This window comes from Cyprinus carpio, chromosome B9 (genome assembly GCF_018340385.1).
Source record: "Cyprinus carpio isolate SPL01 chromosome B9, ASM1834038v1, whole genome shotgun sequence".
Classification (NCBI taxonomy): Eukaryota; Metazoa; Chordata; class Actinopteri; order Cypriniformes; family Cyprinidae; genus Cyprinus; species Cyprinus carpio.
The window spans coordinates 4,787,394-4,796,941 of NC_056605.1; the positions used below are offsets into that span (position 1 = coordinate 4,787,394).

The 9,548-nt window shown below is 38.8% G+C and overlaps 1 pseudogene; it reads left to right on the forward strand.

Annotated features, from left to right (window-relative positions):
- Nucleotides 1-4,928: 4,928 nt before the first annotated feature.
- On the forward strand, nucleotides 4,929-6,401 carry LOC109097937 (annotated as a pseudogene).
- The last annotated feature ends 3,147 nt before the right edge of the window (nucleotides 6,402-9,548 follow it).

Here is a 9,548-nt window from a genome sequence, read left to right on the forward strand (position 1 = left end):
TTTCTCTAATGATTTCCAATAGACTGAATGAACATATGGGAGAACTAATTCACAAGGATCAGTCTTATTGTATTAAAAAAAAAACAGGTACATTAGAGATAATTTGTTCCTTATAAAAGATGTCATTGACTATTCAATGTTAAATAATATTGATCTAGGGGTATTATCCCTAGATCAAGAAAAGGCTTTCGACAGAGTGGATCATTCTTATCTGTTTAATGTTTTAAGTGCATATGGCTTTGGAAATGCTTTTATTTCATGGATCAGATTACTCTATGAAAAGCAGAATGTATGATAAAAGTGCCTGGAGGTTTAAGTACACCCATTAAAGTCAGAAGGGGGATAAGGCAGGGTTGCCCTCTTTCAGATCAACTCTATAGTTTGGTTATTGAACCTTTACTGTGTAAATTAAGAACCTCATTAAAAGGTTTACATATTGAAGGATCCTTTAATAAACCCATTAAACTTTCTGCTTATGCTGATGACCTCACTGTGATAATTAAGGATAAAGAAGATGTACAGAGAGTATTGAATTGTATCCAGTGTTATGAAAAGGCTTCTTCAGCTAAAATAAATTGTGAGGCTTTATGGTGTGTAACTACAAGTTCAGTACCAAAGTTGCCTGGAAATGTTGAATGGAGTAGAGATGGTATTCATTTTTTAGGAGTTTTTTTAGGTTCTGATTTATATAAAGGGAAAAACTGTATTTACCAATATGTGAAGGAGGACAAGGACTTATTGACATTGAATGCAGAGTTGCCGCTTTTAGATTACAGGCTGCTCAAAGTCTCTTGTATAAAAGGCACATCAGTTGGACAGATGTAGCCTGTGGATTGTTGAAAAAAGGAGGACGGTTGGGCCTTGATCGACATCTGTTTTTAATGGATCTTGATGGAGTGGAATTAACCGGTCTAACGCATTTTTATAAAACAATGCTTAGAGTTTGGAAATTTTTTTCAAACTCTCGAAAGGAAGGGTCTGTCAAAGGTTTCTAGGGAAAAGAAGAACCCATGATGTATAATCATGTGTTATCTGTAAAAATTTTGAACTCTGTTTCAATGAGAAATGCACTTGTAAGAGTAGGTTTTACCAAGGTGTCCTCTTTTCTGAATAAGGAAGGGTGGTTATCCCCAGAAGATATTGCCACAAAGATTGGTGTTAAATCCTTACGTTTTTCTGAAAGACTTTTAAATGAAATTGTGGAAGCTGTGCCTTCTGAATTTAAATGTGCTCTGGATAAGGAACTATACGAACAAAATGAGGATAATAATGTGAAAGAGTTCCCAGAATTGGAAGTAAAAGTTTCTGTGGACTTATGGCAGGAGGAAGAGGGAAAGTTACACACTTTTAACACTCCAGAACTTAAATATTTTCATGAGGTGGGCAAGAAATCCATGTACTATGTTTGTGTAAAAGCAATGCGCTTTCAAGAATTGAAACAAGTATGTGAGTCCAAATGGCAAGAAATATTTGGTATAGATCTTTCACCTAAAAGAAGCTGGAGAACTTTGTATAAGGTTCCCATAGATAAGAGAACTGGAGATTTACAGTGGAGGATCATACATGGAATAGTAGCCACAAATAAATATAAAGCTCATTTAGACTCCAGTGTTATTGAAACTTGTCCATTTTGTTCTGAAATTGAAACTTTGTTTCATCTATTTTTAAAATGTAATAGACTAGTGTTAAAAGAATGGTGTGATATGTTGGGTTATGCTTTTAGTCAAGAAGGTTTTATTTTTGGTCCGAAGTATTGGTATAAAACAAGGAATGTTGATGTATTTCTGAATTATTTGTATGGACAAGCTAATTAAGTATATGGTTGACAAGAAAAGCTAAAATTATGGCAAAAGGTTTCACCAATATTGTTTTAACATACAAAGGTTTGATCTCTGCCCGTTTAATGTTTGAATTTGCATATTATAAACTTATTGGAAAATTGACTACTTTTGAAGAAGTTTGGTGTTTAAATGGAATTTTATTTATGATAAGTGATGGTTGTTTGGAAATGAAGTTTTGTAATTTTTGATAGTTTTGTGGTTTTAATTGTATAATGGTGTAATTATGAAAATTTGTTTTTAATTGGTATTAAAGGGTTTTTGAAAGGTCTCTCTCTCTCTCTTTCTTTCAGATTTGGCCCCACAATGCAGAGTTTGCACGTAGTTAAAAATTTTTTTATTATTATTTGATATAATCATCATATGAAACAATAGTCTTTTTCTTTAGTCTATTAATGCACACACTCACAGAATAAAGGCATCTTTGACTCTTCCCAGAACATGTTTCTGGTGACCACTCTTTAATTTGATTGACCAAGAGGGAGGAGACATCAAAGAAAGCAATACCTATTTTCCTTATAAGCGAATAAACAAACAATAAGTTAAAATCTTAAAATATGGAAATATATTTAATATGCATACACTCTTTAAAATAAAGGTGCTTAAAAGGTTCTTCACAGTGATGCCATCGAAGAACCATTTTTGGTTTCACAAAGAACCATCTCTTTTACCAAACTAACTTTTTATAATCTGAAGAACCTTCTTTCACCACAAAGAACCACTTTATGTACCCATTTAGACAAAAAAAAAATATTCTATGGCATCGTGAAGCACCTTTATTTTTTACAGTGTATGTATACGCATGCAATATAAGAATGTAAATAATATGCTATAAAATAGCCTAATTTTTTCTATAAATCAGGAGTAAGCATGACATGCAGACATTTATCATGTGTCAGATGTGACATCTATAGGCTACATACCACTCAAAGAATCACTGTGCATGAAGAGGACCGGACCGGCTGCCATCACGTACAGTATCCCTATACCGAGAACCAGTGCTGCCAATACGGACACACACACAGTCATTGTCCGGTTAGAGCTGCACGAGGAGTCGACGGAGCGAGAACCCACCTCGACGTGTAACAAGCCTGCTCTGCTCATGCTTAATGCGTCGTTACTATCGCCATGCATATGTTTACAAATGTAGGATCCGGTGTACTGACAAAACATGCTACCTATCAGATTGTGCTACCAAAATCTGCATTGTTAAGGGTAAGTTTAGGGTAAGGGTAGGTAGGTATGGGTGGGTAAGTTTAGGGTAGGGGTGGTTATGGACATTAAATAAAGCCTCAAATGACATAAATAAGATGCTGGTAGCACAATCTAATGGGTAGCATTTTTCTTGAAAACGTCATTTTAGATTGATCACTCGGACCAATCAGCTGTTAACTTGATGCTAGAATTCAGCAACGCTATGTTCTATACAGATAGTTTAGGCAAACCGGCCATGTATAATTTGTGTTTTTTGTTTAATTTTGTCTCTAGGCTAAATATTAAATAAACATACAAACAAAAAACTTTGAATTTTAAACTTGAGAAAATAGAATGAGATTATCTACTTGTTTTTTTTTTTCTGTTATGCAACGGGAAATATTGTTAGTTTCTGTGTCAGAATTTTGTGGATTGTTAAATAATTTGATATGGTGTAATTTCATGTGCTGCACAAATATTCAGAAACTAAATTGCAAAATTATATATGTTAATTAATAAAAGTGACGTGACATACAGCCAAGTATGGTGACCCATACTCAGAATTCGTGCTCTGCATTTAACCTATCCAAAGTGCACACACGCAGCAGTAAACTCACACCATGAACACACACCCGGAGCAGTGGGCAGCCAATTATGCTGCGGTACCCAGAAAGTAGTTGGGGGTTCGGTGCCTTGCTCAAGGGCACCTAAGTCATGGTATTGCTGGCCCAAGATTTGAACCTACAACCTTAGGGCTAGGAGTTAAACTTTCTAACCATTAGGCCACAACTTCCCCTTATAAGTTAATTACACATGTATCAATTAATTTATATAAGTTTATAATAGTTCAAACATACTGTAGCGGGGTGAATGAGGACACAGACACAGAAGGCGTCAACCCAATAGAGCACCTTTGGGATGTGGAGGAACGGGAGCTTCGTGCCCTGGATGTGCATCCCACAAATCTCCATCAACTGCAAGATGCTATCCTATCAATATGGGCCAACATTTCTAAAGAATGCTTTCAGCACCTTGTTGAATCAATGCCATGTAGAATTAAGGCAGTTCTGAAGGTGAAAGGGGGTCAAACACAGTATTAGTATGGTGTTCCTCATAATCCTTTAGGTGAGTGTACATGCAAAAATGGGCTGTACAAGACACACTTTTAATACTAAACAAAGCAAAAAAAAAAAAAAAAAACACTGGGTCAATAGTTTTACATTTGTAAAAAAAAATATAATACAAAAAGGTATTGCTCTTATACTAAACATCTTGCACTTGTGAGTCCTTTCTAGTGTGTTTGGAAAATATGGTGTATACAAATGCTGGACATTGAAGATAAATTTAAACATTTAAACTAGTAACCCTTGCTATTCTGAAATGTTTAATGCTGTTTAAATGATAGTTTTAGTATTTGCAATATTAGTAAAAATTTAACGTTTCTCTTAAAATAATACTGAAGACTTCTTAAGACAAAGCTGATATCGCAATGAGACATATAATAGAAATACCCTTAGTATTCTGAGCATAGAGTAATATCTGTCAGAGCCATAGCCTTGTAGGCAGCGCATCGATGTGAAGCACAACTGCACCTCAGACAACATGGGTTCAAATCACAGCTAAAGGTACTTTCCTGCTCCTGTTCAATTTTCACCTGTCCAATTGTTTCCTGTCTCTACACCTACTGTCCTGACCATTTAAGGTTAAAAACCCATTGCAAAAGATTACAGCAAGACAATAAAGAGATCTCCCATGTTTTGCACACGTTTCTCTCCCATTGTCATTTTGGATTCCTTTCTTTCAGAACTTTCTCATGTCTTAGTTGTGTCTACTTTTATTTCACCTAAGGATTTTTAGGAGAAACATCTGAGACAATGTTGAGACTAAAATGAGAAATACATGAGAATCACAACTAAGTCTCCTGAAGTTAGAAAAAGCAAGCACTGAGCAATACATTTTTCCTATGGGAGGTGCTTGTGGATGTAAGTAATGCAGCAGATATGAATATCCATGGGCTATCCAATGTGGAACGACTAGCTGAGCTGTTTCCAAACAGTCTAGTGGTCAAAGGTTTTAGCACGGTTTCAACCTGGGAGTTACAGACTGGGGCTTATGATGGAAGCAGACAGGTCAGGGCTGTTTTTGTTTTATCTGTATTTGCTGAAAACAAATACAGGGTTATTTGAAATCTGTAAATTTCTACCTTTCACTACTGTAGGTCCTGATCTGCAGTAACAGAACAGAGGGGAAGAAGAAAGTTGTGCAGTTGGCTCCGTAGATATGGGTGGCTTGTCTGCTGCTCAAGAAATTGAAGTAGCCCCATTGCACCTATTTCCATCTTGGAGTGGCCCGATTGTTGTCACCTTCCTCCTTTTTACTCTTCTTCTATGGCTATGGTTTCCTGCGGGATTTTGCTGGCTTTTCTTGCACAAGGACACAATGCTTTCTACTGTCTTGCCCTTGACCTGGTGAATGAGAGCCTGCCAGCAATAGCCTTGGTGACCCTGGCTCTCATATATTTCACAGGATTGTTTACTGCATGGTTGCAGCTCTGGGGGGACACCAAATACTGATGTTTCCCATCCTGGTTGGACAAGTGGTTGCAGCGGAGGAAACAACTGGGCCTGTTGAGCTACCTTTGTGCAGCATTGCATGGTGTCTGCAGCCTTTGCCTACCACTGCACAATTACACTGCACAGGATTGTAAATAATGCCTACAAACAGCTGTGCCAACCCTTACCAAAAAGTAGTATACTTCAAGTTTATTTTATTAAGTATACTTATGTAAAGTTCAAGTATATTTTGACTTTTTGTAAGTATAAGTCAAGTATACTTAATTGTCATTATAAATATATATCTTAGAAGTACATAAAGCCCATTTCTAAAAAGTACATAAAAGTAAACTAAAAGTATACTTTCATATTTTTAGTTTAAAATAAGTATACTAATAGCACACTTGAATAAACTTCTTTTTCGTAAGGGAACCTAAGAATATATATCTTCAAAGGTTTAGTGTGTGACCTGAAGTTCCTCACAACAGTAAAGTATAGTGTCTGCTGTGTTATTGTCTGAAAATATCAAGTTGTAGCAGGTACAGAGGAGCCCTGGGATGAGCTGGGTGTTTGGCGATCTGAGCTGTACCTTTCTTGTGGAGTGTTGAGTCTGGGTGTCCTTTCTTTACTGGCCATCACTTCCATACCCTCAGTAGGCAACACTCTCAACTGGAGAGAGTTTACATTAGTAAAGGTGAGGCCATTCACACCGTTACAGTGTTTCTCAATCCTGTTCCTGGAGGCACATCAACAGCATGCTTTTTGGATGTCTCCCTTATATGGCTCATCCTTTTCAGTTCTTGGTGTCTTTAGCTGAATCAGGTGTGTTTGATTAGGAAGAGTTCTATGATTTGTACTGTTGGTTTACGTCCAGGAATAGGGTTGGGAAACACTGCTTTAACTCATTAATCACATATAACTACGTTGGCTTGAGCTTTGGTGAACCAGTAGTAGGGCTGTGCAAAAAATCGAATACGATTTTCATGCGCATCTCTTCAGTAAAGACGCTCCTGTGATTAGTAGTATATCTCCAGCACGTACGTTAAGATCAGGGTTGCCAGGTTTTCACAACAAATCCTGCCCAGTTGCTTCTCAAAACTAGTCCAAAACTAGCCCAGTCGCGTTTCCAGGAGGTTCCCCGATAAAAATTGCATCCCGGGGTTAAAATATACGTTTTTGGCAGCGTTGCCCTGGTAATATTGACATTTTAGGGGCTAAATATCACGTTATTGGTATTGGGGTCGCTTCAACCCGCGGACATGAAAAACAACCGCAGGTGCTCATTCATATTAGTGACAATCACGCAGTGTGTATTATCAAAGTCGTGTTCTGAGAGAATCACCAGCGCCCATGAAATATTTGACATGCTAAATATCTGGCCCCCAAAGACCGAAGTTGCCCAGCCCTGGTCTGCAGGAAGGTAATCCTCCAGAGTCAGAACTGGCTACCTCTGGTTAAACTGCCTGTGCACTTGTACCTGAGTTAAGAAAATAGACTCCAAAAATGTATTTTCATAACTGGAAAATTCATCCCACTGAATTGTGAGACCCACTGTCCTGCAGTGATTACATCCCAACCCTCTCAAGCACATTTGTCTGTGTTACATCCTAGGGTTTTTTTTTTTATATAACCTGTTGTGAGAAAATGCTTGTGTGCCCTGTATTGCGCTCTGTTTCTCTCTCTCACTCAGGTTAATTACCATCAGCTGCAACTCGTTGGGGAGCATGCCTGAGTCTTAGCAGAGGAGTATTAATGCAGCACTCAGAGAAGCATGTGAAGAGGAACACTTCTCCCCCAGCCTCAGACTGAGATTGTGTGTTTGTGTATTTTGGTGAGGACTGTGCCTATCCTTGAGTTGGGAGTGGACCTATACTCATCTGTTTGGTGCTAAGAAGTGATCGGGTTTTGCTGTCTAGTGTTGACTTCTCTACCTTTGGGTAATTAAAAGGTATTGTATGTAATCTTATTAGCTCTGGTCATTCTAGATTATCTGGGAAATGTAGGGACATTCTTTTTCTCCTGTTTTTGGCTAGAGAGGGAGCTCAGGGAAGGTTTTGTTGTTGATTTTCATCTTTGCTTTTGTACAGGGCAGATAGCTCCCTTAAACCTTAGTTAGCCTCTGGTTTTCTTTGTTATTTTAGGCCCTGCTCTCTCCTGAAGACTTATTCCCATCCTTTGTTAACCATTTCAATTTATAACAGAAATAAATACTTTTGCTTGTACTTGAAGCTGTGTTTGCTTTCACTCTGAGGCTTGAGGTCGAAGTGTATCCTCCACGTAACTCGGCGTCTTTATGTTGCCCCTCTTTTTTTTTCATATCTTCTTTCTCTTTGTTACTTCCCCTCCTAACCCCTAGACTGGGAGGAGAACGTAACAAGTGGGGGCTCGTCCGTTCCCTTTAATAATAGTGTTAAGTCACTCATTTATGGGTGTCTATTATTATTATTATTATTATTATTATTATTATATAATTTTTTTTTTTTTTTTTTTTTTTTATAAATATAAGCTGTTTGGCAGTTTTTGGTGTGGGGAGGAAACTGTGGTAGCAAGATGGAGTTTGACTTGAATAAGTTCACTCTCTCTCCTACCACGGAAGTCTTTGAGCGTTGTAGGAAAGCGGATTTAATTTTATTGCTAACTTTTTTAACTATACTGTTCCTACAGAAGCAGCGAAACATGTTATCAAGCAAGAACTGCGTGATAAACTTGAAGAAATGGGAATTCTACCAGAACCCTCTGGCAGGGAGGGGGTGTCACCCGCTATAGCAGAGGGAGCTCTGTCGGATGATGGCCCTCCTGGTGTTCCTGCCGTAGAGCCTTCTGTTGACCCAAAGTTGGCGTTAAAGATGAAAGAACTCGATTTGATTATTAAAAACAAGAGCATCAAACAATGCTGGTTAAATTGCGCATGATAGAGGCAGACACTGATCGTGATATTCAATTGCGTCAGATGGGTCGAATTGAGAAGCAAGAATTGAAAAGCAAACCTGTACCTTTTGCCTCGTTCACAAACTCCTTTTCTGCTAGCTCTCCTTCTGATAGCCATTTTGCTGCACCTCAAAATTCGCATGAGGCTGAAGCCAATGAAAATTTTGATGTAAGCAGGTACTTGAAACTAGTTCCGCCATTTTAGGGAAAGCGAAGTAGATGCTTATTTCGTTACTTTTGAGCGCATAGCCGTGAAGTTGCGCTGGCCTAAAGACGTGTGGGCATTGCTTTTGCAGTGCAGCCTTTCTGGGAAAGCCCAGGACGTTTCCTCTGCCTTGCCGCTAGAACAATCGCTTGACTATGACATTGTGAAGGCCGCTGTACTTGGAGCGTATGAACTAGTACCGGAGGCGTACAGACAAAGGTTCCGTTCTCACGCCAGAGCTGCCAAACAGACTTATGTTGAGTTCGCCCGAGAAAAGCGCACACTTTTCGAGAAGTGGTGTCTTTCTAATCGAATCACTACTTTTGAACAGCTACAAGAGTTAATTTTGCTTGAGGATTTCAAAAGTAGTGTGCCTGAAAATGTGGTAATTCACCTAAACGAACAGAAAGTGACTTCTATCGTTGCTGCAGCTGTTTTAGCTGATTAATTCGTGTTAACGCATCGGATGTATTCTTTACTCCACGGGTAATGTAATGTCCTCAGTTAACGTTAATACAGACAGGGAGGCGAGACCTGTCTGGTCACACGCTAAACCGGTCACACAACCAAGTTCACTTCGTAAAAACGACAAGCGAGCTTGTTTTTTCTGTCTGGATCCAAGTCACCTAATTTCTGAGTGTCGGGCTTGGAAACAGAAAACTGCTGCTTCACCGCCTAAAAGTGCAGCTTTGGTGCACACGGTCGGTAACAGTAAGGGTAGTACGGGAACCGTTACGAGTGCGTATCAGCCATTTTTACTGGATGGCACAGTGTCTCATTCGCCTGACGCGGCGGCACCAATTATGGGGGGACGCGACCAGCGGGGGGAGC